The following is a 27,731-nucleotide window of genomic DNA, read 5'->3' as shown; positions in this document are numbered from 1 at the left end:
TCAAATTAGTTTTTATTAGAGATTTTCACAAACAAAGAAAATAGACATTTATATACATCATGTATATGAAAGGAGTTACAATAGTGTAGTAGCATATGCATCTTCATAAATGTTAAGTCATGTATAGAAAAGGAACGTATTGATGTAGCCACACAGTATTCACCTAAGCACCTAGAACCTAGGTTATTATGATAAAATTTATAACTGAACCCCTTTAACATACGCAAGATTTCTTACGGCATGAAAGTATAGATAGTACAGATTGGGATTGTAAGGAGCCAAGAACGGAAGGGAAAGGAGAACCAAAAGAAGGGCAGAGATATCAAGAAGGGGAGAAGGCGATAGATAGGGTGGTAATCAAAAGAACGGGGAGAGGGGAAGGCATGGTAAGGGCAAGGGGGGGGGGGGGGGGGTTGAGATGGACCTGAGGTTTTCAAGATATTAGGAGTGTAGAAGCAAGTTAGTGATATTTAACTTTCCATATTTTCCAGACTTCCACACGCTTCATACCATTACTTAGCCTAGAAAGTAGTGAGGTTTCATATATACAATTGGTTTTCACAACAGTAATTACATCAGAGAGGTTAGGAACTAGATCTGTTTTCCATTTCTGAGTTATGAGTGATCTGGCGGCTAGTAAGACATGTGTCACCACTGTTCTATATTGAGGGGGATATTTCTCAATACCCAAATTCAGTATAGCTAGCCCTGGGTCAGGCTGGGAAATAATTCCCGTAAGGGAGGTAATCATTCTGAATACACTGTTCCAGAAACTGGTCAAATGTCTACACGACCAAAAAATATGTTTGAGTGAGCCCACTTCTCCACAGCCCCTCCAGCACAAATTGGAATTCCCTCTGGAAAATTTAGATAGTCTATATGGGGTAAGGTACCATCTCAAGGATATTTTTTGGGACAATTCCCAATGGTTAACACAGCGAGATGCTCTGTAGATTGAGTTGAGAGCTTGGTACCATTGTTTTGATGTGTATACCTTTCCCAAGCCTCCTTCCCATTTTAAATATGGGGAGGATTTAGTAAATACATTTTTGTGCCGGAAGAGGCCGTAGAAAAATGAAACTCCTTTTGCTAGCTTAAGTTTGTTCGTGTAGAACCTCCAAACAGCCTCCTGTAGGTAAATTCGGGTTGTGGGTAGGGAACGTAGAAAATGGGATACCTGACCATATTTAAACAGTTCACCCACTTCTAAACCGTATTCATTTTGGAGTGTTTTGAAGTCTTTGACATGTTTGTCATGCAACAGGTCCGAGAGAAGGGTAATACCTTTGAGTTTCCAGGTCTGAAGAACTAGTCCAGGGATAGCCTTGGTGATTAGGTCGATAGGTATGGGGACATCAACCCTTCCTCCTTCCGAATGGCCGATCCGTCCGAGGGCCCTCCATCCCCAAAGAGAGGCTTGAATCATCAGCGGTAGTTGTCTCAAGTTAAAGGGCCTCAGACGGTCAAGTCAAAACAAGGAAGGAAGGTCGTCCGTCGGGGACATAGACTGTTCGATGTCTCTCCAAGGGACAAAAGCTTGTTTGTCGAACCAAGTGTTGAGTTGGGAGAGCACAGCTGCCATAAAATAATCTTGTAGTTCCACATAACCCATGCCCCCTACCTTTGTGTGTTTCACTAATAGACCCTTAGCGCATCTAGGCTTCTTATTTTGCCAAATATATCCATTTAGGAGAGAGTTAAGTAGCCTAAGATACATGGGTTTAATAGGTATGGGTAGCGTACGAAATACATAAAGAATCTGTGGAAGTAATAACATTTTAAAAGAGGCCAAGCGGCCCGACCACGTTAGTTCAGTTTTGGAGATGCGTTTGGTCTCGGAGTTTAGTTTTTGGAGTAGTAAGGAGTAAGTTAGCATCAGCTAGTTTATTAGGGTCTGCTGTGATCTGTAGGCCCAAATTCGTTATGCTGTCTTTTTTCCAAGAGTACGGGAAGGACTTTTGCAAGTTAAGTATTAGTTGCACTGGGATATCAAGAGGAAGGATAAGAGATTTAGTATTATTAACTTTATAATAGGAGACATTACTAAATTGTTCCAGAATGTGGTGGGCGTGTGATAAAGTGTTGGGTATGTAAGAAACAAGATTATATCGTCCGCGAATAGATTTATTTTGTGCTGTTTGCCTCTGAAAGTAAAACCATGGATGTTTGGGTGAGATCGAATTTTTTCAGCTAGGGGTTCTATCAGTAAGTTGAATATGGAGGGGGACAGTGGGCATCCCTGCCGCGTACCATTCGTGATAGTAAAAGATTGGGATAGGATGCTAGAAGTATATACTTTTGCAGAAGGGGTAGAGTAAAGGGCTAAGATTGCAGATATGATAGGGCCTTGAAATCCGAATTTGCAGAGAACACAGTTCATATATCCCCAATGTATCCTGTCAAACGCCTTCTCCGCATCAAAAGAGAGGAGCAGAGAAGGCGTCCGACAGGTCCTCGCATGGCACACAACATCAATCACCCGCCTAGTTGCGTCGGAAGCTTGTCTTCCCACTGTAAATTCTGTTTGGTCAGGGCTTATAAGGGTTGGTAAAATGGGCAGCAGTCTCTGGGCCAGAATTTTAGCATAAACCTTTACATCTGTATTGAGAAGCGATATTGGACGGAAATTGGCTGGGATATCTGGGGGTTTCCCTGGTTTAGGAATGGTGACAACATATGCACCTAACATCTCCGGAGGGAAGGAGGAGGTAGTGGCCGCTTGTGAGTAGATTTCTTGTAGCGTCGGGGTTAAGATGTCACTAAATTTTGAATAATATTCGCCAGGAAGGCCATCAGGGCCTGGAGATTTGCCCGACGGTAATGTTCTAATAGCTTTTTGAATTTCCGTCTGAGAAATAGGGGCATTTAATGTGGAAAGTTGCTCCATAGAAAGTCTGGGAAGTGAGACACTGTCCAAAAAGGCAGCAATGTCCGCCTCTTTTGGTTGAGAGGTATTGGGGTCTGCTTTGATATTATATAGCGAGTAGACATGTGCATTCGTTTTCTTCCGAATGCATTTTCGTCCGAATTTCAGCTATTTTCGTTTTCGTTTTGACAAACGATAACGAAAGCACAAAATCCGAAAAACGAAAGATCCGACATAAATAAATGCTTTATTTTCATTTTCATTGTTATAACAGTTCGATATAGAATAGGAGATTCGACATGACTCTGACAATAACAATCTGTCTATAGAACCTGTGGTCGAATGTGCCTAACCTTACCTCTATTAGTCCAAGATTATATAGAGAAAATATTCCACAGAGAAAAAAGATTTGACAGAGAGAAAAGATTCTGCAAGTTACTGTCCTAAAAAGTGTTTGGGGACCCGGGTCCTGCCCCAGGGGACATGTATCAATGCAAAAAAAAGTTTTAAAAACGGCCGTTTTTTCGGGAGCAGTGATTTTAATAATGATTAAAGTGAAACAATAAAAGTGTAATATTCCTTTAAATTTCGTACCTGGGGGGTGTCTATAGTATGCCTGTGAAGGGGCGCATGTTTCCCGTGCTTAGAACTGTCCCTGCACAAAGTGTCATTTATGCAGGAAAAAAAGTCCTTTAAAATCACTCGCAGCTATTATGAATTGTCGGCTCCGTAATACAGAGAACACTCATTGAAAGTCATTGATAAAAAAAAAAATAAATAAAAAAAAAAAAAAGCGTGGGGGTCCCCCAAATTCAATTACCAGGCCCTTCAGGTCTGGTATGGATATTAAGGGGAACCCTGCCTCAAATTTAAGAAAAAAATCGACGTGGGGTTCCCCCTAAATATCCATAACCAGACCCTCCAGGTCTGGTATGGATATTAAGGGGAACCCCGCGTCAAATTTAAAAAAAATTGACGTGGGGTTCCCCCTAAAAATCCATACCAGACCCTTTATCCGAGCACGCAACCTGGCAGGCCGCAGGAAAAGAGGGGGGGACGAGAGAGCGGCCCCCCTCCCTCCTGAACCGTACCAGGCCACATGCCCTCAACATTGGGAGGATGCTTTTGGGGTCTGTGACCCCTCAAAGCACCTTGTCCCCATGTTGATGAGGACAAGGGCCTCATCCCCACAACCCTGGCCGGTGGTTGTGGAGGTCTGCGGGCGGGGGGCTTATCAGAATCTGGAAGCCCCCTTTAACAAGGGGACCCCCAGATCCCAGCCTCCCCCCTGTTTGAAATGGTAAGGGGGTACAAAAGTACCCCTACCATTTCACAAAGAAAGTGTAAAAAATGGTTAAATAAAACAAACACACTTTTGAAAAATTCCTTTATTAAAAATAAAAAAATTAAAAAAAGATTCCAGCGGCGGTAATCCACTCTTGCTATCCAGCGACGGACGGTCATCTCTCCAGCGATGGCTCATCTCATCCAGCGCAGCGATCCATCCTTCTTCTGTCTCCGTGGAGGAGACACTGCAAGGATTCCGGCGGCTGACGTTTCTTATATACGGAGGGCGGGGCCACCCGTCACCCGACCCCGCCCCCCTCTGACGCAAGGGGAAACCCGGGGTTCCCCATGACTTATGGGTGACCCCGCCCCCTCTGATGTAACGGAAACCTGTCTGTGTTACATCAGAGGGGTATGGGGTCACCCATACGTCACAGGGAACCCCGGGTTTCCCCTTGCAGCAGAGGGGGGCGGGGTCAGGTGACGGGTGGCCCCGCCCTCCGTATATAAGAAACGTCAGCCGCCGGAATCCTTGCAGTGTCTCCTCCACGGAGACAGAAGAAGGATGGATCGCTGCGCTGGATGAGATGAGCCATCGCTGGAGAGATGACCGTCCGTCGCTGGATAGCAAGAGTGGATTACCGCCGCTGGAATCTTTTTTTAATTTTTTTATTTTTAATAAAGGAATTTTTCAAAAGTGTGTTTGTTTTATTTAACCATTTTTTACACTTTCTTTGTGAAATGGTAGGGGTACATTTGTACCCCCTTACCATTTCAAACAGGGGGGGGCCGGGATATGGGGGTCCCCTTGTTAAAGGGGGCTTCCAGATTCTGATAAGCCCCCCACCCGCAGACCTCCACAACCACCGGCCAGGGTTGTGGGGATGAGGCCCTTGTCCTCATCAACATGGGGACAAGGTGCTTTGAGGGGTCACAGACCCCCAAAGCATCCTCCCAATGTTGAGGGCATGTGGCCTGGTACGGTTCAGGAGGGAGGGGGGCCGCTCTCTCGTCCCCCCTCTTTTCCTGCGGCCTGCCAGGTTGCGTGCTCGGATAAAGGGTCTGGTATGGATTTTTAGGGGGAACCCCACGTCAATTTTTTTTAAATTTGACGCGGGGTTCCCCTTAATATCCATACCAGACCTGAAGGGTCTGGTTATGGATATTTAGGGGGAACCCCACGTCAAATTTTTTCTTAAATTTGAGGCAGGGTTCCCCTTAATATCCATACCAGACCTGAAGGGCCTGGTAATTGAATTTGGGGGACCCCCACGCTTTTTTTTTAATTTATTTATTTATTTTTTTATCAATGACTTTCAATGAGTGTTCTCTGTATTACGGAGCCGACAATTCATAATAGCTGCGAGTGATTTTGAAGGACTTTTTTTCCTGCATAAATGACACTTTGTGCAGGGACAGTTCTAAGCACGGGAAACATGCGCCCCTTCACAGGCATACTATAGATACCCCCCCCCCCCTACGAAATTTAAAGGAATATTACACTTTTATTGTTTCACTTTAATCATTATTAAAATCACTGCTCCCGAAAAAACGGCCGTTTTAAAACTTTTTTTTTTTAATTGATACATGTCCCCTGGGGCAGGACCCGGGTCCCCAAACACTTTTTAGGACAGTAACTTGCAAATTAGCCTTTAAAATTAGCACTTTAGATTTTGAATGTTGGAGTCCCATAGACTTTAATAGGGTTCTAAAGTATGCTATATACTAGCTCCGTGGAATCTTCTTTATACATTAGACAGACACCATAAGCCTTCAAAGACAGATTCGACCGTAATTCATGTGGATTTTCGGACGAATGCAATTTTTGAACGAAAAACAAAATAAATAAAAACTAATTTCGGGAGTAACTAAATAAATTAAGTTTTCAGACGAAAACGAAATTCCGAAACGAAATATTTTACTCTGCACATGTCTAATAGCGAGGAGTAGTATCTGGCAAAAGAATCAGCAATATCCTTAGGGTTGTATACTTTACTTCTATCCGAGGGATTAATTAAATATGGAATAGTGGTTCTAGCCTTTTGTTCTCTCAAGCGTTGGGCTAAAGATTTACCTGCTCTGTTTCCCACCGAATAATGAGTCAATTTTAGATAATGGACGAGTCTATTGTGGTCTTCTAGAAGCAGAAGTCTGAGCTCAGAACGAAGAGCATCCAGTCTGTGAGCCGTCGTAGGGCAGGGATTTATCTTATTCTGATTATCTAATGAGTCAATATCAGTTAGGAGTCGGTCTATCCTGAGGGATCTCTGTTTTTTAAGTCTTGCATTGGCTTGCAGCAAGATACCCCTTATAAAAGCTTTATGTGCACACCAAAGAGTCATTGGGTCGGTAACCGAGCCAATGTTGGTCACAAAAAACTCTTTAAGGCTCCTAGTGACCTCTAACATTTGTTCTTGTGAACTAAATACACCAACACTCGCCCTCCAGATTCCAGAAACATTATGAGTGTTCCCCTCCGCCACTACTGCCGAAACGGGGGCATGATCCGACCAAGAGATACCATGAATGGCGGAGGAGGACACTGCCTGCAACAAGAGTCTATCTACCAGGATCATATCAATTCTTGAATACGTATTATGTCTAGAGGAATGAAATGAATAATCCCTTTCAGTAGAATGCTGACACCTCCAGACGTCATATAGTCCTTCTTCTTGGAGCAAGCGTTGGAGAGATGGAAGAGGTCTGCGGGAACTAGTGGTTGTGTCTATTTGGAAATCCACTGTTATGTTATAGTCTCCACACATTACTCGGGCTCCTTGTCGCACTTCTTTGATTTTTGTGAGCAGTCTCTTGAGAGACCTGAGCTGGTGGGAGTTAGGAGCGTAAAGGTTTACAATGGTGTAGATCTTGTTGTTAAGCGAACCCACCAATATTATATATCTACCCTCAGGGTCCGTTAGTGTGAGAATATCAATTGAATCTCTAATAGCGATCACAACACCTTTACGCTTTTGTGAGGCGGATGAAAAAAAAAGATGAGGAAAATTCTTGTTGCGGAAGGGCGGAGGGTCGTTAGCTAAGAAGTGCGATTCCTGTAAGCAGAGTACATCTGCCCGCAGTTTCTGAGCTTCCTTCCATACAGATGCCCTCTTAGCCAGGTGGTTTAAGCCATGCACATTAAAGGAAATTAACTTAAACATTGAAAGTCCAGGAGTGTATTGAGTAAGTTAGTCCGCATACCTTTCCGATCCATAGAATAGCTTTGCAGAAGCATGGACGTCCAGGTCAATCTGATTCCACACCTCCGACCGACACAGCTAAAGTGCCACAAAGTCCATCTCATGAGGAAAGAGGGAAGGATCCAGGGATGGGGGAAATCAGAGGAAGAAAAAGAAAAAAAAAAAGTATAAATAAAAAAGTGGTTAGAGATCCAGAGCGTAGGCATAAGCCACATAGGTAAAAAGAAACAATTCAACTTGGAATCTGTAGGCAGTGAACCTGCCTGTCAAATAACAGGGGGGGGAACAACAACGTTCACTTATATCCGCTGGTACCGAGAGCAACATTATTGAGAATAGCGGATGTTAAACAAAGAGTCCGGATAGCTCAATAATTGCTATTCAAACTCTTCTTCTTGCGAGACACCACTTGCCAGTTGTCCGGTGATGAGATCTTTGACAGAGGTTCTGGAGTGATGTCATTCTGCGAGGGAAGAATGTTCCATTGTTTGAGTAGCTCTAGACCATCTTCCAAGTTAGCAATTACTGTCGTATGGCCCTCCCTGGAAATGCTAAGCTTACACGGAAAGCCCCATCTGTAAACAATGGCATGGTTGCGAAGCGCCTTGGTGATGGGGAGCAAGGCTTTCCTCCTCTGCATGGTGTGTTGCGACAAGTCTGCGAAAACTTGAAGGTTAGCGTAGCGTTCCGGGGGTTGTTTGTTGGATCTGAAGGCGAAAGTGAATTTCTCCTTGACCTGGAAGAAGTGTACTCTCATCAATACGTCCCTCGGAATGTTATCCGGGAGGTGCGATGGCTTTGGGAGGCGATGGATTCTATCAATCGCCAGTTCTGAGGCAGGCAGGTCCGGCAAAAAGGCGCCCAACAGCTCTTGGGCATATTGGAGTAGTTGCGCTGGTAGTATTAACTCCGGGACTCCCCTCAATTTAATGTTGTTGCGTCGGGACCTATCTTCCAAATCTGCGACTTTTGCCTGTAACCACGCCACCTCCTCTGTCTGGTCGTTCTGGGCATCCACTACTGAATTAATGGTAGCTGCAAATTCGCCCATTTTGTTTTCCACATGGTCGATCCGTGCACCTACTGCATTGATATCTGATTTAAACCCTCGCATGTAGTGTGCTACGCAGGGAGATCAGCATATCTTTTAGTGTAGTGTCGGACACTGGCTGATTAGAGGTGGGGAATGTATCTATGGTGTCCGAAATTTCCCTGGTGTCCTCCAACTGATCCCCCTCTCCACTAACCTGTTCCGTGCCAGGGTTGTCCATCATCCGCTGCTTGGATTTCGCTGGACTGAGGGAGAGCGGGGTAGACATTCCTGGGGACCCACGTGGCGATCAATGATCTGGGCTTGGAGCTTCCGAGCCGGAGCTGCTGGAGGCTGAAGGCGAGGCGCCATCGGCGCCATCTTGGAGAAGGCCTCGAGGGTTCCGCGGGAAGAATTGCGTTAACTTCTTCAGTTGTGGTAGGTTCTTGCGCTTACGAGTCATCTCAACTGGATAAAGAGGAGATATGCCGTCGATGGATGCCAGTTTGGGATCGTAGGAGCACTCCGGAGTGTGAGTATTGCTCTCGGTGTAGAGGAGCTACCTTCTCACGCGTCCATACAGCAGCACGGTAGCCACGCCCCCCAAAACTTTTTTTGTATTGATACATGTCCCCTGGGGCAGGACCCGGGTCCCCTAATACTTTTTATGACAATACCTTGCATATTAACCTTTAAAATTAGCACTTTTGATTTCTCCCATAGACTTTTAAAGGCTGTTTGCCGCGATCACAAATTGTTCGCTATTTGGCGAATGGTGAACAGCCAATAATTGAGCCGAACTCATGTTCAACCCAAACATAAAGCTCATTCCTAGTTATCAACCATAAACTGAGGCTCCAGTGCACCCAGCCTACAGCACCTGGTATTTCCAGGTGGTCTCCCATCCAGGCACTAACCAGGCCTGACCCTGCTTAGCCTCCAAGATCTGACAAGATTGGGCACTTTCAGGGTGATGTGACCGTAGGCTTGGGAATCCCACACATTGGGAATCTAGAGCTTGAACCCTTTGTTGCAAGCCGATAGGATTCTGTTTTGCAGCAGTCTTAAATGAAACTGAGCATAAAGAACGGCCTCGAATGAAGCCCCCCATCTTTCCCAAAAACCTCACGAAAAGCTGAATAGAAGAATTCACCTTGCTTCGACCACCTGAATCAGTTCCTTTAATGCGCTGATCTTTGTCTGGGGCAAGAATACCCTTTTCTGGGTATATCTATGATCAGACCCAAGTATTTTAGCCTTCTTCATGCTTTATAAAAAATATTTCTTCTAGGTTGAGAATCCGACCTAGATATTTCAGGTACAGTAGTTTAATGTGGTGGCCATACTTTGGTCTAAGTGGGCTATTGACTGGTCTATGAAGAACAGATCGTCTAGTTAAACCATAATTGTTAAAGAGGAGGGCCGGTTTAAAAAAAAATGTAAAAGTCAGCAGCTGCAAACACTGTAGCTGCTGACTTTTAATAAGCAGACTTACCTGTTCAGGGCGCCCGTGATGTAGGCCGCCCGAGGCCGACCCTTCCCTCGGTCTCGGGTCCTGGCGCCGCCATTTTGGCTAAAGGAAACAGGCAGTGGAGCCTTGCGGCTTCACTGCCCATTTCCTACTGCGCATGCGCGAGTCACGCAGCGCTTTGTGAATGGGGCGCGCTGTGTTCTGGAACACACAGTTCCCAGAACACAGCGTGACCCATTACCCAGAAGACCCCACACGGAGGAAAGAAGACCAGAAGATCTCCGCAGAGGTGGAAGAGGCAGATTAGGATGATGTGCCTAGCAATAGGCATTTCTGGTAAGTTAAAAAAAAATCATTTTTTTTTTCTGATTTTTTTCTAATTTTAAATGGATTTTTTTTCAGGGTGGCCCTCCACTTTAAACCTTGAGCCCTTAATCTGGCTAGCAGAGGGGTCAGACCTCTGTAAACACTCAAGGTACAGTAGCTAGACCGAAAAGCAGAGCTACACCCTGAAAATGAAGGTTTTCCACCTTGAAAAGTAGATATTACTAGTGAGAGAGGAAATAGGCATATGAAGGTATGTCTCTTTGATGACGATTGACACCAGAAGTTCTCCTCCTTGTAGGATGGAGATTACTGATTGGATTGACTCCAGGCAAAAAAGAGTGGTTATATTCAGGAATTGAATTTTGATTTTTGAAAGAGGTTTGGACCAAATCCCAACTTCTGCTCTTACATGGGGATCACCATGATCACTTTTTGCCAAAAGATGGTCCAATGCTTGAGAAAGACTTCTTTTTCTCTGGATCCTTAGGAACTTTTGATTTGAGAAAACGAGGAGATGGGAACTCTTGGAACTTCAGTTTGTACCTTGGCGCTATTGAGGAAGTCCCATATGTCTTGACACTCTTCCTGCCAGATCCTTGAGAACTGCAGAAGAATTCCCAGATTGAGCGAGTGGGGCGCCTCCTCATAAGGGGGCTTCAGCATCTTGTAGGTTTCCTCCCCAATATCTCTTTTGTCCCTGGGGTTAAAGGGGTTGTAAAGGTAAAACAATTTTCACCTTAATGCATTCTATGCATTAAGGTGAAAAAACATCTGACAGTGCTAGCCCCCCCAGCCCCCCTTTTTTACTTACCTGACCCCTCGAAAGTCCCGCACTCGCCTCCAAAATCCTCTTCGCCACTCAGCCTAGCCGTAGTGGATGGATTTAAAGCAGCGCAGCCACTGGCTTGCGCTGCTGTCAATCACATCCAATGAGGTGGCGTGTCGGGGGGCGGGCCCGAATGATACAGTGAGCGGCTATGGCTGCCGGCTGTATCACAGAAGCATGCCCACAAGTGCTTCTCACCATGCGAGGGCGCTCGCATGAACGTGAGAAGTACTTGTGGGGGGAATCAGGGACAGCCGTCGAGGGACCCCAGAAAACCAGGTTTGGGGCCACTCTGTGAAAAACGAGCTGCACAGTGGAGGTGTATAACATGTTTGTTATTTTAAAAAGAAATTCTCTTTACAACCCCTTTAACCCTAAGATTACCTTTTGAACCTGACGGTGGAAGCCGTCGTGATTGCCTGGAGGCTGATGACCCTGGCACAGAAGAAGGAGCTTTAAATACAAAAACACATTTACTCCTTTTCTTAAATGGCAAAAGGGGTACAATTTCCACTAGAATTTCTTTGGATGTATTATCCAAAACATCCCCAAATACCTTTTTCACCGCAAAAGGAAGACTTTTGTCATGATGCTTAGAAAAGGGCGCAAGGCCTGAAGCATAGAATCTCTCAAAGCAACTATTGCAAACATAAAGCTGCCAGATCCTGGGCCTGCTGAGCAGGATAACCTTGAACACCTGCTTAAACTGGTCTCTGAACGATTAAGCAATTACTGTCAGGCTGAGACACTCAATCTGTCAGAGAAAAGTGTTTTTTTTAATCTTTTAATAGGAATTACAAATTTTTATCTGTTGGATCTCTAAGTATTTGAGTATTGTCTGCCAGAAAAGTCAAATTCTTATTCACAGAGGATATAGCAGCGTTACAGTGGTTGTAAACCCTTACAACACACTTTGACCTACAGGTAAGCCTAGATTAAGGCTTACCTGTAGGTCCAAGAAATATCTCCTAGACCTACACGTTTAGGAGATATTTGCCGAAAGACAGGCACCGTTATCTACGGTGCATGCGGCACCGTCAACAACGAAGATGCCGTGCGTGTCTTCTCCCGTGCGCATGCGCGGGAGTGACGTCATCGCGGCTTCGCCGAATGACAGCGGCGGAGCAGCGAGACCCCACCGAGAAGATGGATGTGCCGGACTACAGGGGACAGTGTTGACATTGCTGGCTCCTGTGTCAGGTAAGTGACACATAATTAACTACTATGTGATGCATAGTAGTCCATTATGCTTTGCCTTTGCAGGGAATGAAAGAGGAAGTAAACTCATCAGGGTTGCTGGTATACCCTACTTAGTGAATTTCCTCCACCATAGGATAAAGTGTGAAAACTTTTTAGGAGGGAAAATAATGTTTATCTGGGTGATCCTCTCAGATACAAAAAATCTTTTCCAGCAATGAATGGACAGGAAAGGCATGCGCAGCTTGAGGAGGCTTTAGCGAACCCAAACACTCAGTTAAGGGTACATAAATGTGGAGCAGACCATTCAGCAAGAAATTGAAAAGAGATTGAAACAGCGGACTCTCCCGCATTTGACATCTCAGAAGAGGAGTCATCAGCCTCACCATGGTCCCCTGAGGAAATTCATCTTCTCCCGCCCCTAGTTCCTGTTTGAGGGCCTTGGGCAATGGAAGAGAACCTGTCGCATTTTGACCCATACTGGGATGCGATTAAAGTCACTAAACTTTTTTTTTTAAACCTATCATGGCTGAGGAAAAAATATATTTTTAGTAAAATAAACAGGGGCTGCAGTGTTGAAAACAGGTGCAAACATTTCATGGCCCCGATGCTCACTCTGACCAGCCACCATACCTGGGGGAGGATGCCATTTGTAGACATGAGTAAGCTTTCCAGAGCTTGAGGGAGACCCCTTTTATCTCTTTTTTGGGAGTGTTTCAACCCCCCTTCTGACCTTAGCCCGATGCTCAAAGCAGAGGTACTACCAGAAGAAATCACATCCACCACTTGAGCAAATAGTCCAGGCACTGCCGCTGCTATTAATGCTCAGCCTGATGCAAATAGTAAATGTGTCAAATAGGAAATGCCTGTGTCACCAAAACCTCTTTGATGCTCCTCTTTGCTCTTATGTCTCTCTGACAATTTTGCAGCCATCACAAATGGAGTGTTTTTTTTAATCGCACACTACCGCGTTAGAGGATGCCAATGCCATAATAAGCCTTGCCCCCACCTCACATTGCTCCCCTCTCTCTTTCAAAAAAAGAGTTTTCCCGCGCAAGCACAGGCCTCCGATCCACTGGGATCGGCTTGTGAGGGAGGGATGGCGTGGAGAAGACCTAAGAGCGTCCACCGAGTAGGGGCAGTGAAAGAAAAACGTCATTGCCGATCGTTTTCAGTTCTCCCTTATATTCAGCCTCATGAAGAGGGGAAGAGTTCAGCCGAGGTGGGAGTGTCTGGAGGAAGCAAAACCCCCAAAATTACTGGAGATCTGCCTGCTAGCCGGAGGAAAAAAAGTCTGTTGCTTCTGTGACACAGTGTGACTGAGTAAAGCATGAGAAGGTACGTGCTCCATACAGCTCCAGTGGTGACACTTAGGCATGACAGCATTTACTTTAAAGGAGACCTTTCATAAGAAAATTTAAAAATTCCTTAGAAAAACTCCACTTACCTTTCCTGCCGCAGGGATTTCTGTGTTAAAACCAACAATCTTCACCCTTCACAGTGGGTTCCGTTAACAAACCTTCAGGAGTCATGGACCCTCGGGGAACCCACATTCCTGGACCTGTAATAGCATCCCACCAGTAATACTTTATGGCCTTAATACCAAAAGTGCTGAATCCCGGAATCCAGCTCTCTCAAAAGAGAAGCGTTTAGAGGCAAAACCTTGTTTCTTCCGGCACAAGGCACGGGTACTATTCAATTCGGCCTAAAAGATACTTTGAATGGATCCGGCTGCATAGCTAGCCCCAGCAAGGATTGCTCCAGAAGGGCTCAGCACAGCACATCTTTAATTGTGGCCAACACCTTAGACACTGGCAAAAAAAACGGAGGACTCCCAGTAGTGGGAGGAGTTATATAGGGAGGCAACTTCTTGTTTAGGGTGTGCAAGTGTCCTGCATCTGAAGGTGGACTATAACCCACATAGTAACTACTATGGCTCTGTGTCCCGTGATGTACGATTAAAGAAAAGAGCTTTCTTTTGGTGGTATTTGATCACCTCTGTGTTTTTTTTTTTTTATCACTATTAATAAAAAAAAGACGGAAAATTAAGAAAAAAAGTATATATTTTACTTTTTGCTATAATAAATAACCCCCAAAAAAGTATTAAAAAACAAATTTCTTCCTCAGTTTAAGCTGATATGTATTCTTCTACATATTTTTGGTAAAGAAATTGCAATAAGCGTATATTGTTTAATTAGTGCAAAAGTTATAGCGTCTACAAAATAGGGGACAGATTTATGGCATTTTTATTACTAGTTTTTTTTCCAAGTAATGGCGGTGATCAGCGATTTGTAGCGGGACTGTGACATTGCAGCAGACACATCGGACACTTTTGACACTTATTTGAGACCATTGACATTTATACAGCGATCAGAGCTAAATAGCCACTAATTACTGTATAAATGTCACTGGCAGGAAAGGGGTTAACACTAGGGGGCGATCAAGGGGTTAAATGTGTTCCCTAGTGAGTGTTTCTAACTGTGGGGGGGGGGCTGCCTGGAGGAGGAGAACGATCTCTGTTCCTAATTACTAGGGACAGCAGATCTGTCTCGTCTCTCCTGACAGAACAGAGATCTGTCTGTTTACAGGCAGTCTCTTCACAGGAGCAATTGCGGGTGCCTGGTGCACATCGTGGTGGCCGGCCACATTCATCTGCTCCGTTATCGTGCCGCGCATCCCCTAGAGCTCTTAAAGTGGCCGACGTACCATGACGGCCATTCGCACAGGGGAGTCAACCTGCTGCAGTATAACTGTGCTGGCTGGTCCTTAAGCGGTTAAAGGGGCGTGACGGGGGGTGTGTCCAATGTCTTTATACTTCTGTTAGTAGGTTTCCCTCATTCCCATCTCAAAAAGTTGGGAGGTGTGATTTATTGGTTGAACTGGATGGACTTGTGTCTTTTTTGAACCAGACTGACTGTGTAATATGTAACTTACAAATACATACCGGACCCCCATCAGACCCAGTGAGGGAGTTTGTGAATAATAATAATAATAATAAGAAGAAGAAGAAGAAGAAGAAGAAGTGTCCCAAAGCGTTGGAGTTCTCACATCAGATTAGGCAGGGAGATTAGGGGTTCCATTAGGTGGAAGAGCACATCATCGGCATACACCGAAAGCTTGTGCTCCGTATGACCCACCGTCAATCCTTTGATGTCTGTGTTAAACCAAACAGTGCATAGGAATGGTTCCAACACCAGGCAAACAAAATAGGCGAGAGAGGGCACCCCTGTCTCATGCCGTTTCTGATCCAGAATCTCGGGGAGAGGAAGCCATTAATCTTGACCTGAGCTCTCGGGTCTGAGTACAGGGCCAAACAGTGCATATGAATGGTTCCAACACCAGGCAAACAAAATAGGCGAGAGAGGGCCTATTTTGAGGCGAGAGAGCTAGCATGTGTGTATCGATGGACAGGATCAGGTAGTGGGGGGTCAGGAGAGGTACGTGCCCAATGGACGAGGTGAATTGCCCTAATGGAGTTGTCCCTAGCCTCTCGGCCCGTAATGAACCCTGTCTGGTCTGGGTGAACAATGAGCCAGATTAGGTGTTTTAATCTGGTTGCAAGGATCTTGGCTAGAATTTGCCCAAAGTGTGGCGGTAAAGAGCTGAAAAACCACGTGGTTTGGTGAATGTTGGCTGAAAATGTTGTGCCGTGTGTATGCAGAACAAGTTCACGGCCTTCAATGCCCTTCGGACCAAAATCCACAGTAAAGTCAGCTGGAAGTCCGATCGTGTGTACGAGGCTTTAGACTTCTGGCAGAATTCAGCTGTCCCAACTTATCAAAGTGTCTTTGTGTAAATATGTCAGCGTCATCTCTCCTAGTGTGTGTGTCTGTGTGTGTGTGTGTCTGTGTGTGTGTGTGTGTTCCTCCATCTGTCACTTTATACAGTATATTAAAATATGAACGTCATCACCTCACACAAACTTAGAACCTTGTATGGCACACATTCATTTCTGCTAACTTCAGTAATATGTTATTCAAAAGTAGATACCAATGCCGCGTACACACGATCAAACAATCCGGTGAAAAAGTCCGCCCGTGTATAGGCTCCGGCTGACTTTTTTTTATTTACCCAAAAGTCCGGCGGACTAAGATTGGAGTTTTGCACACCAATCTGTCCGCCGGACTTGCATTTCGGCGGACAGTACGGCCGTGTGTGTGCCAGTCCGCCGTACTTTTGAAATGAACAGACTTTTCCCACCCGGAGAAAAGTCCGCTCATTTTGAGCGCGGCTCCAGGTAGCCGGGACCAGCGAAGGAAGCGTCACTGGCCCCGTCACCTGGTATGGACTTAAAGGGGAATCCCTACGCTGAAAAAACGGCGTGGGGGTCCCCCCCCAGGTCCATATTAGACCCTTATCTGAGCACGCTACCCGGCCGGACAGGAAAGGGGGTGAGGACGAGTGAGCGCCCCCCCCTCCTGAGCCGTACCAGGCCACGTGCCCTCAACATGGGGGGTGCCTTGGGGAAGGGGGGCAGCGTGCCCCCCCACTCCAAAGCATCGTGTCCCCATGTTGATGAGGACAAGGGCCTCTTCCCAACAACCCTGGCCGTTGGTTGTCGGGGTCTGCGGGCGGGGGGCTTATTGGAATTCGTGAGCCCCCTTTAATAAGGGGGCCCCCGGATCCCTGCTCCCACCCTATGTGAATGAGTATGGGGTACAATGTACTCCTACCCATTCACCTGTGAAAAAAATGTAAAAAAAAACACAACACACAAGGGTTAAAACAGTTTATTGCACAGCTCCGGGGGTCTTCTTCCGTCTTCGGGGGCTTCTCGCCGGACTCCTCCGCTATCTTCTGCTAGCTCTTTTACTAGCAGAGGAGCCCGGCTTTCTTCTTCGCTGCCGCCCTCTTCTTCCGACTTAGGGGGTCTTGTCCCCCTCTTCGGGGGTCTTGTCCCCCTCTTCAGTTCTTCTTGCCAGGCCACCGCTCCTTCTTCTAGCTCTTTTGCAAGTGGTGGCCCGGTCTTCTGTCGCCGTCTTCTGTTCTTCTCTTCTGGAGATGTTGCCTCATCGCTGTCTCCGGGCTCAATATGACAGGACACGCTGCGTGCAGCGACTTATAAAGGGACATCACCGGATGATGACCCCGCCCATTATGATGTCACAGTCCCGGAGGATGCACGCCACGTGTCCTGTCATATTGAGCCCGGAGACAGCGATGAGGGAACATCTTCAGAAGAGAAGAAGAGAACAGAAGACGGCGACAGCGGCAACAGAAGACAGGGCCACCGCTTGTAAAAGAGCTAGAAGAAGGCGCGGTGGCCCAGCAAGAAGAACCGAAGAGGGGGACAAGACCCCCGAAGTCGGAAGAAGAGGGCGGCAGCTAAGAAGAAAGCCGGGCTCCTCCGCTAGTAAAAGAGCTAGCAGAAGATATCGGAGGAGTCCGGTGAGAAGACCCCCGAAGACGGAAGAAGACCCCCTGTCATATTTCTACTGGGGCTGCTTATTATGAGGGGCTCCCACCATTCCTGTGCTGTGCTGACATCCTCCTGGGGCTGTACCTCTGCTGTGCATATTATGAGGGGCTCCCACCATCCCTGTGCTGTGCTGACTTCCTCCTGGGGCTGCTTATTATGAGGGTCTCCCACCATCCCTGTGCTATGCTGACATCCTCCTGGGGCTGCTTATTATGAGGGACTCCCACCATCCCTGTGCTATGCTTATTATGAGGGGCTCCCACCATCCCTGTGCTGTGCTGACTTACTCCTGGGGCTGCTTATTATGAGGGGCTCCCACCATCCCTGTGCTATGCTGACATCCTCCTGGGGCTGCTTATTATGAGGGACTCCCCCCATCCCTGTGCTATGCTCATTATGAGGGGCTCCCACCATCCCTGTGCTGTGCTGACTTACTCCTGGGGCTGCTTATTATGAGGGGCTCCCACCATCCCTGTGCTATGCTGACATCCTCCTGGGGCTGCTTATTATGAGGGGCTCCCACCATCCCTGTGCTATGCTCCTTATGAGGGGCTCCCACCATCCCTGTGCTGTGCTGACTTACTCCTGGGGCTGCTTATTATGAGGGGCTCCCACCATCCCTGTGCTATGCTGACATCCTCCTGGGGCTGCTTATTATGAGGGGCTCCCACCATCCCTGTGCTATGCTCATTATGAGGGGCTCCCACCATCCCTGTGCTATGCTGACATCCTCCTGGGGCTGCTTATTATGAGGGGCTCCCACCATCCCTGTGCTATGCTCATTATGAGGGGCTCCCACCATCCCTGTGCTATACTCATTATGAGGGGCTCCCACCATCCCTGTGCTATACTCATTATGAGGGGCTCCCACCATCCCTGTGCTATGCTGACTTCCTCCTGGGGCTGCTTACGGTGCAGGTGTTAGTGCTGTATATCACGGTGCTGATGTCAGTGCTCTCTGTCACGGTGCTGCTGTCAGTGCTGTATATCACGGTGCTGGTGTGAGTGCTTTATGTCACGCTGCTGATGTCAGTGCTCTCTGTCATGGTGCTGCTGTCAGTGCTGTATATCACGGTGCTGGTGTGAGTGCTTTATGTCACGCTGCTGATGTCAGTGCTCTCTATCATGGTGCTGCTGTCAGTGCTGTATATCACGGTGCTGGTGTGAGTGCTTTATGTCACGCTGCTGATGTCAGTGCTCTCTATCATGGTGCTGCTGTCAGTGCTGTATATCACGGTGCTGGTGTGAGTGCTTTATGTCACGCTGCTGATGTCAGTGCTCTCTATCACGGTGCTGGTGTCAGATGACTCTATCACGGTGCAGGTGTCATTGCTGTATGTCACGCTGCTGGTGATCATCTCCTGCACCCTCTTCTTTGCCTACCCTGACCTTCCCTCTCCTCCATTGCCTTCATGCGCTCCACAGTCCTGAATTGTCACAACAATTTCCCATATAAAAAAAGAATGCTTGTAGTTGTCGATCCCAAATTCACCTCATACATGTGTTATGTCATTGGCCATGTGGTGGGACTATGTTTGCACAGCTATTAATTATTTTGTGGCTGTAAATTTGACCTGTAGGTTTGCGAAGTTCGCCTCCCATTGAAGTCAATGGGACCCGCCACGAACGTTCCGGTTCGTGAACTATCGGCCGCGTTCGCGGTCCGCGTTCGTGATACGTCCCGTCGGAAGTTCGTCCATCACTAGTAGTGTGTTCTGGCGTGCTGATAGAGAGATAGACAGTGTCATTTCATTTGAGTTAGATAGAGCAGGCAGGAGTTGAATCAGTTAGCTGCAGTCAGTTTATTATGTGTGTATATATATATATATATATATATGCATCCTAGGTGTTGTGTGTGTGTGTGTGTGTGTGTATGTATATGTATATATATATATATATATATATATATATATATATATATATATCTCCCAATTGCTGGTGTTCTTCTGATCCTATACCACAGTCAGGCAGCTGCAGTAATTACAGCTGGGTTACTGTATACTCTGCATAGTGTGCACTTAAAGCTACCCCAATGGCTGGTGTTCTGATCCTATACCGCAGGCAGGCAGCTGCAGTATGTATAGTTGGTGTACTGTGTACTCTGCACAGTGTGCACATAAAGCTACCTGAAGACAATTTCTGGTGTTCTCATACTAATACTACAGGTAGGCAGTTGATTCTGCTAGCTGTAGTATATCAGTATATGCGTCCCAGATTTGTGCAGCTATATCTCCCTGCAGGCCATTAGTTTGTTTGGAAGGCCAGCAAGGAGAGGCAGACAGTCACAAGCCAATAAAAGAGGGCAAGCAGGCTCTGTGTCTAGAGGCAACAGTGCTGGTCGTGGACACAGTGCATCCTCATTAGCACGTGGCCATGGGACACACTTGTCCTTTTTTTCAGCAGCTGGCTGTGTTGAGCCGCATCAAGCAGAAGACTTGGTAAAGTGGATGACCAAGCCCTCATCCTCCTTATCCTCTCTCATCCAGGTTCAGGGTACTTTGTCTGGCAAAGCAGCTGCCAATGCGGCCTCTTCCCTCGGCTCAATGGCATCAGTCACTCCTTCCCTAGCCCCACCATGTCCCCCGAACTGTTTGACCACAGTGTTAGCTACATGCTCAAGGAGGATGCCCAGCTTTTTAAAGGCTCTGATGATGGTACCCAGCTAGAGGAAGGCAGTAACGTGAACCCAGAGAGAGGGGGTGCCCAAGAAGGACCGCAATCTGGCAGTCATGTTCCCCCAGCTGCAGCATACTGCCAGGTTTGCTCTAGTGATGAGGAGGGGGGATGATGAGGTCACTGACTCCATGTAGGGGCCCAATAGGAGAGAGGAGGAGGCACATCTCCAACGAGGCAGGATGCCCTCCAGGGTCCAGCTTAAGGGCAGCACACCGACTGAATCACACTGCAGAGCTCTGAATGTGCAGGGCACTGCCTCTGCGCTTTATTCCAAAAGTTCTTTGGTGTGGACCTTTTTTGAGACCGGTGCATCAGATCGCACCGCTGCCATTAGCAACATATGTCTCAAGCGTATCTCACGTGGCCAAAACATCAGCCGCTTGGCACCACATGCTTGATCAGACATATGTCGACCTGCCATTCAGTTCATTGGCCAAGCGTACCTCAAAGACCCACACCAAAGAACAAAGCGGACCTCTCCTTGCTCCTCATCAGCTGGGATCTCCAACCCCACTATACCTTCGGTCCTCTCTGAAACCTGCACTGAGTGGAATGAAGGTGTAGAATTAGGTGTGTCACAGCAAAGTACTTGCGGCAATCTGCTATCTGTACACCAACGTTTGATTGTACCAGGCAAATGTCCCTGCCCCAGCTGCTGCACCATCGAAAGAAGTTCACTCCCAGCCATCCACATGCCAAGCAGTTGAATGCTAGCTTGGCTAAATTGCTAGAACTTCAACTGCTGCCTTTTAAGTTGGTAGACTCGGCCCCCTTCCATGAGTTCGTGGAATATGTGGTTCCTCAGTGGCAGGTTCCCAGACGCCACTTTTTCTCAGGGAAGGCGATTCCGTCTCTCTACTGGCATGTGGAAGTCAATGTCTTGGCCTAGCTGGACAGGGCGGTCAGCGGTAAGGTGCATATTACCGCTGACTCATGGTCCAGCAGGCATGGACAGGGACGTTACCCATCTTTCACAGCGCATTGGGTGACTCTTCTGGCAGCTGGGAAGGATGCATGACAAGGTACAGTAGTGTTGGAGGTTGTTCCACCACCACGCCTCCAAAATGCTACTACTGGTGATTCTGACACACCTCTCTCCTCCACCCCCTCCTCTTCTTCTTTCTCCATGGCCTCTTCCTGTGCTTTGTCCTCGGGAACCAGTGGTGCTCTGTAGGTGTTCAAGGGGTTATGCAAGTACACAGGAAAAAAGATGCCATGTGGTGCTTGCACTGGTGTGCTTGGGGGACAGGAGCCACACTGGGGCAGAGATTCTGTCAGCTCTGCAGGGGGTGGTTGATGTCACACCAGCTTAAGCCAGGAATGGTGGTTTGCGACAATGGCACCAACCTCCTCTCGGCCCTCCGACAGGGACAACTGACCCATGTGCCCTGTGTGGCTCAGGTCCTTAACTTGGTGGTGCAGCAGTTCATGGGCAAGTATCCGGGCTAACAGGATGTCCTGAGGCAGGCCAGGAAAGTCTGTGTGCATTTCCGCCAGTCATATAATGCCGGTGCTTGGCTGGCTGACCTCCAAAAGGAGTTGAACCTGCCCAAGAACCGCCTAATCTGTGACAAGCCCACAAGGTGAAACTCAACATTGGCCATGCTGCAGCGGCTGCACACGCAGCAGAGGGTCATCAATGAGTACCTGTGTGACTACGGCACCAGGACAGGGTCAGGGGAGCTTGTTTTTTTCCCCACGCCAGTGGGCCATGATCAGGGATGCATGCACTGTCCTGTCACCATTTGAGGAGGGCACAAGAATGGTGAGAAGTGACAGTGCATGCATCAGTGACACTGTACCTCTTGTCCACCTGTTGGAGCACACGCTGCGTGGAATAATGGACAGGGCACTTGAGGCAGAACAGAGGCAGGAAGAGGAGGACTTCCTTACCTCTCAAGGCCCCCTTTATCCAGACAGTGTTCCTGCTGTCCCACCCATCACACAGGAAGAGCACGCGGAGGAGGAGGATTGTGTCAGCATGGAGGTGGAGCCTGGCACTCAGCATCAGCAGCAGTCTTTTAGGGATCATTTACAGTCTCAAGAAACCCGTGGACTTGTACGTGGCTGAGAGGAGGTGACTGAGGATCATGTCATCCTTAGTGACCCAGAGGACTCCAGACCGAATGCTAACCTACGCTGCAAAGCCTGCGGAAGGATCCTCATATTCATCGGATTAAGGAAAGGGATCATTACTGGCTGGCAACCCTCCTTGATGGACATTGCAAAGGTAAGGTTGCGGACCTTATCTTGCCATCGCAGAGGGAGCAGAGGATGAGACTTGTTCGGGGGGCCTTGCAGAAAGGTCTGTGCAATGCGTTCCCAGAGACTGGGAGGTTACAAATTCCTGGTCCTGGACAACGTGTTGCTGAGGCTTCGGTCAGTCACAGAAGGAGCGGTGGAGAAGGTGGCCATCTAACCGATGCGTTCAGACAATTTTTTAGGCCCCAAGCCCCAAGGTATGATCGGTTCCAGCAACCATCACCAGCGTCTGATTTACATCGTGCAGGAATACCTAGGGGCAAGGTCAGACTTGGACTCCTTTCCCACTGAAAATCCTCTGGGTTACTGGGTCTTGAGGATGGATTACTGGCCAGAGCTTGCACAGTATGCAATTGAGCTACTGGCCTGTCCTGCATCCAGCGTCCTTTTGGAACGCACATTCAGTGATGCTGGAGGCTTTGTAACCGATCACAGGGTGCCCCTCTCCACCGACTCGGTTGATTGAGTGACCTTCATAAAAATGAATCAGTCTTGGATTACCACCAGCTACCAAGCACCTGATGATGATACAACCGAATATTTTATTTGAAATGTTAGATCCTTTCAAGACTGCCTATGCTGATGCTGAGTGACTATCCTGTTATGCTGAGTGACTATCCTCTTCCTCATCAACGATCATGCTGATAGCTTGGAAGAACATTTTTGCTTCTGGGCGCTGCCACCAGTGGCTAAGGCCCAATTTTTCAGCCCCTGTAATCCAATACTTTGCAGCAGGGCTCATTCCTGCTCTCCAACTAGAGTTTCTGTGAGGTGTTGCAGTGTTGTGCCACCAGTGCCTAAGGCCAAATTTTTCAGCCTCTGTTCAACAGGGGCATGTAATTACAATTCTTAATATAATATTTCACAGCAGGGCCCATTCTAGCACCCACCGAGAGTAACTGTGAAGACTTAGTTTTATGGCACCACTACCAAAGACCCAATTTTTCTACCACTGTTCAACAATGGCATGTAATTACAATTCTTGATATAATAGTTCACAGCAGGGTGCTCCATCGCCCACCAAGAGTCACTTTGAGGGCTTACAGTGTTGTGGCAACACCAACACCTTATTCCCAGATTTCTGCAGAGCATATAGGGCAGGCCCCTACTTTCAAACATCCAACTTAAAAACGTCTCCTACTTGCAAACAGAAAGAGTCAACAGGAAGTGAGATGAAATCTTACAGTGTTCTGGTACCACCAACACCTAAGGTCCAATTTTATGCACAGTATATAGAGAAGGCATATAGTAAATATACTGCTGTTCAGATTATATAGTGCCTGGGGGCCCCCCACACCATTTAAGAAAAATGGGTGCAGGGTTCCCCTTAATATCCATACCAGACCCAAAGCGGCTGGTAATGGACTGGGGGGAACCTATCAATTTTTTTTAATGATTTTCATCTATATTGCCGGGACCCGACAAAACATTATATCCGTAAGTAGTTTTAAATTACTTTTCCCCCCTTTAGAAATGTCATTTTTCTGCGGGACTGTTCTAAACACGGGAAAAATGTGCTACTTTATAGGCATACTATAGACACCCCCCAGGCACCATATTTAAAGTAAAAAGAAAAAAAATGACGCTATTTCACCTAAAAACAGCAAACTGCAACTTAAAAGTGATATACACACCAACAGAATTAATAAAAAAAATAAAGCTGTTCTAATAGAGAAGGATCAAATGTACTAACAAATAAAAACTAAATAACAGTATTGATTAATATATGAAAAATGTGGAAAGAAACCCTTTCCATAGAGGTTCTGAGAGGTTAAGTGCTATCACACCCCATAACCATTTTAAGTTAAACCATCAAATTGTGTTTACAAATAAATGTAACCAAATCCCTAAATTGGTAAAATACAAAGCAAATAATAAAAAGTCTCTTTGTGTGTGTCCAGGAGACATGAACACAGCAACACCCTGTGAAAAATCTTCCAGAAGCAACACCCTGTGACTCGGCCACCATACAGAATGAAGGCTTACCAGCTTCTCAGAAAATAATAGCTTGTCACCCTGCCTGGGTAATTACGATCCTCCCACCGCAGCGAATGGCTAGCAACTCTGGCGTTCCTGGGGCTCCAACCCGGATCCTTCGGTACTCTCAAAGTACCAAAAACAGCTCCCTCACCCCATGTTGGAGACTTGTTCAATGGACCCCTGTTTACACAGTCAGGTCAGTTAAGCTTCCCACACTGGGAGTAGTGTGTGCTGATTGTCTCTGTGGAGATCCTGAGTCGTTTAGATCACACAACTTCAAGAAAGCCAGCTTTACCTTCCAACTCAACAGGGGGCAGTGTTGCACCGTATCATGTAAAATCAATAAAGAATATATAGTGCTCTCTGCTTATAGGTATGCATTTATTAAGAAGGTAAAAAGCTACACTTACATACAAGGCACTAAAATCCTAGTGCCTGGATGAAGAGCATGCGGTCAAACGCTTGGTGACCAGTGATAAAATGAAATGAATGAGAGGTGTCTGCAGCCGACATGGTGTGGATTCCCCTGCACGTGTATCGTTCCAGTGGGCGGGACTTCATCAGCAGTGATATTTAAAGGAATATTACATTTTTATTGTTTCACGTTAAGCATTATTAAAATCACTGCGCCCGAAAAAACGGGCATTTTAAAAACTTTTTTTCATTGATTCATGTCCCCTGGGGCAGTTGCCATCCCCTCTCGTTTGTTCCTGGCCAATGAGAAGCTTCCCCCGCCTGTGTAGTGTAAACATAGTCAGGGAGGAAGTGATGTCACTCTCCTCGGGGCGTTCTTTTTGACCGGACTGCGAGGAGACCACAGATAGTAAGTGCACCAACACTACACTGACATGTAGGTACACATAGGCACACAAATCACCCCCCGATCGTCCCCCCATCCCAGTAACAGTCACTGATTGCAGTGATCATTTATTTACTGATCACTGCATTTAGTGTCAGTTGTGACAGTAAAAACTGTCAGGGCAGTTAGTGTTAGATCCAGGGTAGCCCCCTACCCCCCTAATAAATGTTTAACCCCCTGATTGCCCCTAGAGTTAACCCTTTCACCCCCTTTTGCCAGTGTCACTAAGCAATCGTTTTTCTAATCGCTGCATTAGTGTCACTGGTGCCGCTAGGTAGCTAGTTATTTTTTTAGGTTCACCGCCAGGTTTTTATAGCGCTAGGTACCCCCATATACTACCCAATAAAGGTTTTAACCCCCTGATTGCCCCTTGAGTTAACCCTTTCACCAGCGATCACCGTATAAGTGTCACTGGTGATGCTGGATAGCCAGTTAGTTATTTAGGTTCCCCGTCAGGTTTTTATATAGCGTCCAGGACCCCCATATACTACCTAATAAAGGTTTTAACCCCCTGATTGCCCCTAGTTAACCCTTTAACCCCCTTTTGCCAGTGTCACTACGTGATTGCTTTTCTGATCGCTGCATTAGTGTCACTGGTGCCGCTAGGTAGCTAGTTATTTTTTTATGTTCACCGCCAGGTTTTTATAGCGCTAGGTACCCCCATATACTACCTAATAAAGATTTTAACCCCCTGATTGCCCCTAGTTAACCCTTTCACCAGCGATCACCGTATAAGTGTCACTGGTGACACTGGTTAGCCAGTTAGTTATTTAGGTTCCCCGTCAGGTTTTTATATAGCGCCACGGACCCCCATATACTACCTAATAGAAATTTGAACACCCTGATTGCCCCTAGTTAACCCTTTCACCAGTGATCACCGTAAAAGTGTTACGGGTGACTCTGGTTAGTTTGATTTTTATAGAATCAGGGCACCCACCATTTATTACCCAATAAAGGTTTAACCCCCTGATCACCTGGCGGGTGATATCAATTAGGTTTTAGGGTCAGGGTGTGCGTCGCCCCAGGCAGCGCTAGGTTAGTGCCAGTACCGCTAACACCCACGCGTAAAGCATACACCTCCCGTAGTGGTATAGAATCTGAACAGATCAATATCTGATCTGATCAGATCTATACTAGCGTCCCCAGCAGTTTAGGGTTTCAAAAAAACGCATTGTTAGCGGGATCAGCCCAGATACCTGCTAGCACCTGCGTTTTGCCCCTCCGCCCAGCCCACCCAAGTGCAGTATCGATCGATCACTGTCACTTACAAAACACTAAACACATAACTGCAGCGATCGCAGAGTCAGGCCGGATCCCTGCCATCGCTAACAGTTTTTTTGGTAGCGTTTTATATTTAAATCCTGAAGGCAGTGCTTGGTTTTCGGGGTCCCGTACGTGGCTAGGCTCCCAAAAAGTCCCCCACATGTGGTATCCCCGTACTCGGGAAAAGCAGCAGAATTTATTTTGGGGTGTAATTTCACTTATTCCCATAGTATGTGTGAGCAATATATCATTTAGTGACAACTTTGTGCAAAAAAAAAAGTTTGCAATATTCCCGCAACTTGTGGCAAAATATTAAATAATTAATGGACTCAACATGCCTCTCAGTAAATAGCTTGGGGTGTCTACTTTCCAAAATGGGGTCATTTGGGGGGGGGTGTGATATTTTGGCATTTTATGGCCTTCGAAACTGTGATAGGTAGTGAGGAGTGAAATCAAAAATTTGCACCCTAAAGCCCCGTACACACGAGAGGACTTATGTCCGACAGACTTCCGAAGGAGTTCTGCCGGAGTTCTGCTGGAGTTCCGACAGAGTTCTGACGGACTTTTCGGCTGAACGGACTTGGCCACACACAATCACACTAAACTCCGACGGATTTGAACGTGATGACGTACGACTGGATTCGAATAAGGAAGTTCATAGCCAGTAGCCAATAGCTGCCCTAGCGTCGGTTTTAGTCCGTCGGAATAGCATACACACGAGCGAATTTTTCGAAGGGACTGGGTCCGGCGGAGTTCCGTCGGAAAAATTTGAAGCATGTTCCATATTCTAAAGTCCGTCAGACTTTGGTGAATCAAAAGTCCGTTGCAGCCCACACACGATCGAATAGTCTGACGGACTCAGTCCATCGGACTTTGGATGTTGAAACGTCCTCTCGTGTGTACGGGGCTTTAGAAATCCTGAAGGCAGTGATTGGTTTTCGGGGTGCCGTACGCGGCTAGACTCCCAAAAAGTCCCACATATGTGGTATCCCCGTACTCAGGAGAAGCAGCAGAATATATTTTGGGGTGCAATTCCACATATAACTATGGCATGTGTGAGCAATATAT

General features: G+C 46.8%; 2 protein-coding genes and 1 pseudogene across 2 annotated transcripts in view; 1 reads left to right on the top strand and 2 right to left on the bottom strand.

Annotated features, from left to right (window-relative positions):
* The window catches only part of LOC143973417 (uncharacterized), an 803,347-nt gene that overhangs the window by 238,567 nt on the left and 537,049 nt on the right, over positions 1-27,731 (top strand). The window lies entirely within an intron of this gene.
* The window catches only part of LOC143973416 (uncharacterized), a 66,440-nt gene that overhangs the window by 28,985 nt on the left and 9,724 nt on the right, over positions 1-27,731 (bottom strand). The gene's annotated exons all lie outside the window — the stretch shown is intronic.
* On the bottom strand, positions 9,252-9,370 carry LOC143973421 (5S ribosomal RNA; annotated as a pseudogene).

Source organism: Lithobates pipiens, unplaced genomic scaffold (assembly GCF_037356315.1).
Source record: "Lithobates pipiens isolate NorthernLeopardFrog02 unplaced genomic scaffold, aLitPip1_a1.2 Scaffold_81, whole genome shotgun sequence".
Classification (NCBI taxonomy): domain Eukaryota; kingdom Metazoa; phylum Chordata; class Amphibia; order Anura; family Ranidae; genus Lithobates; species Lithobates pipiens.
This window is presented reverse-complemented; position numbering and strand designations above follow the sequence as displayed.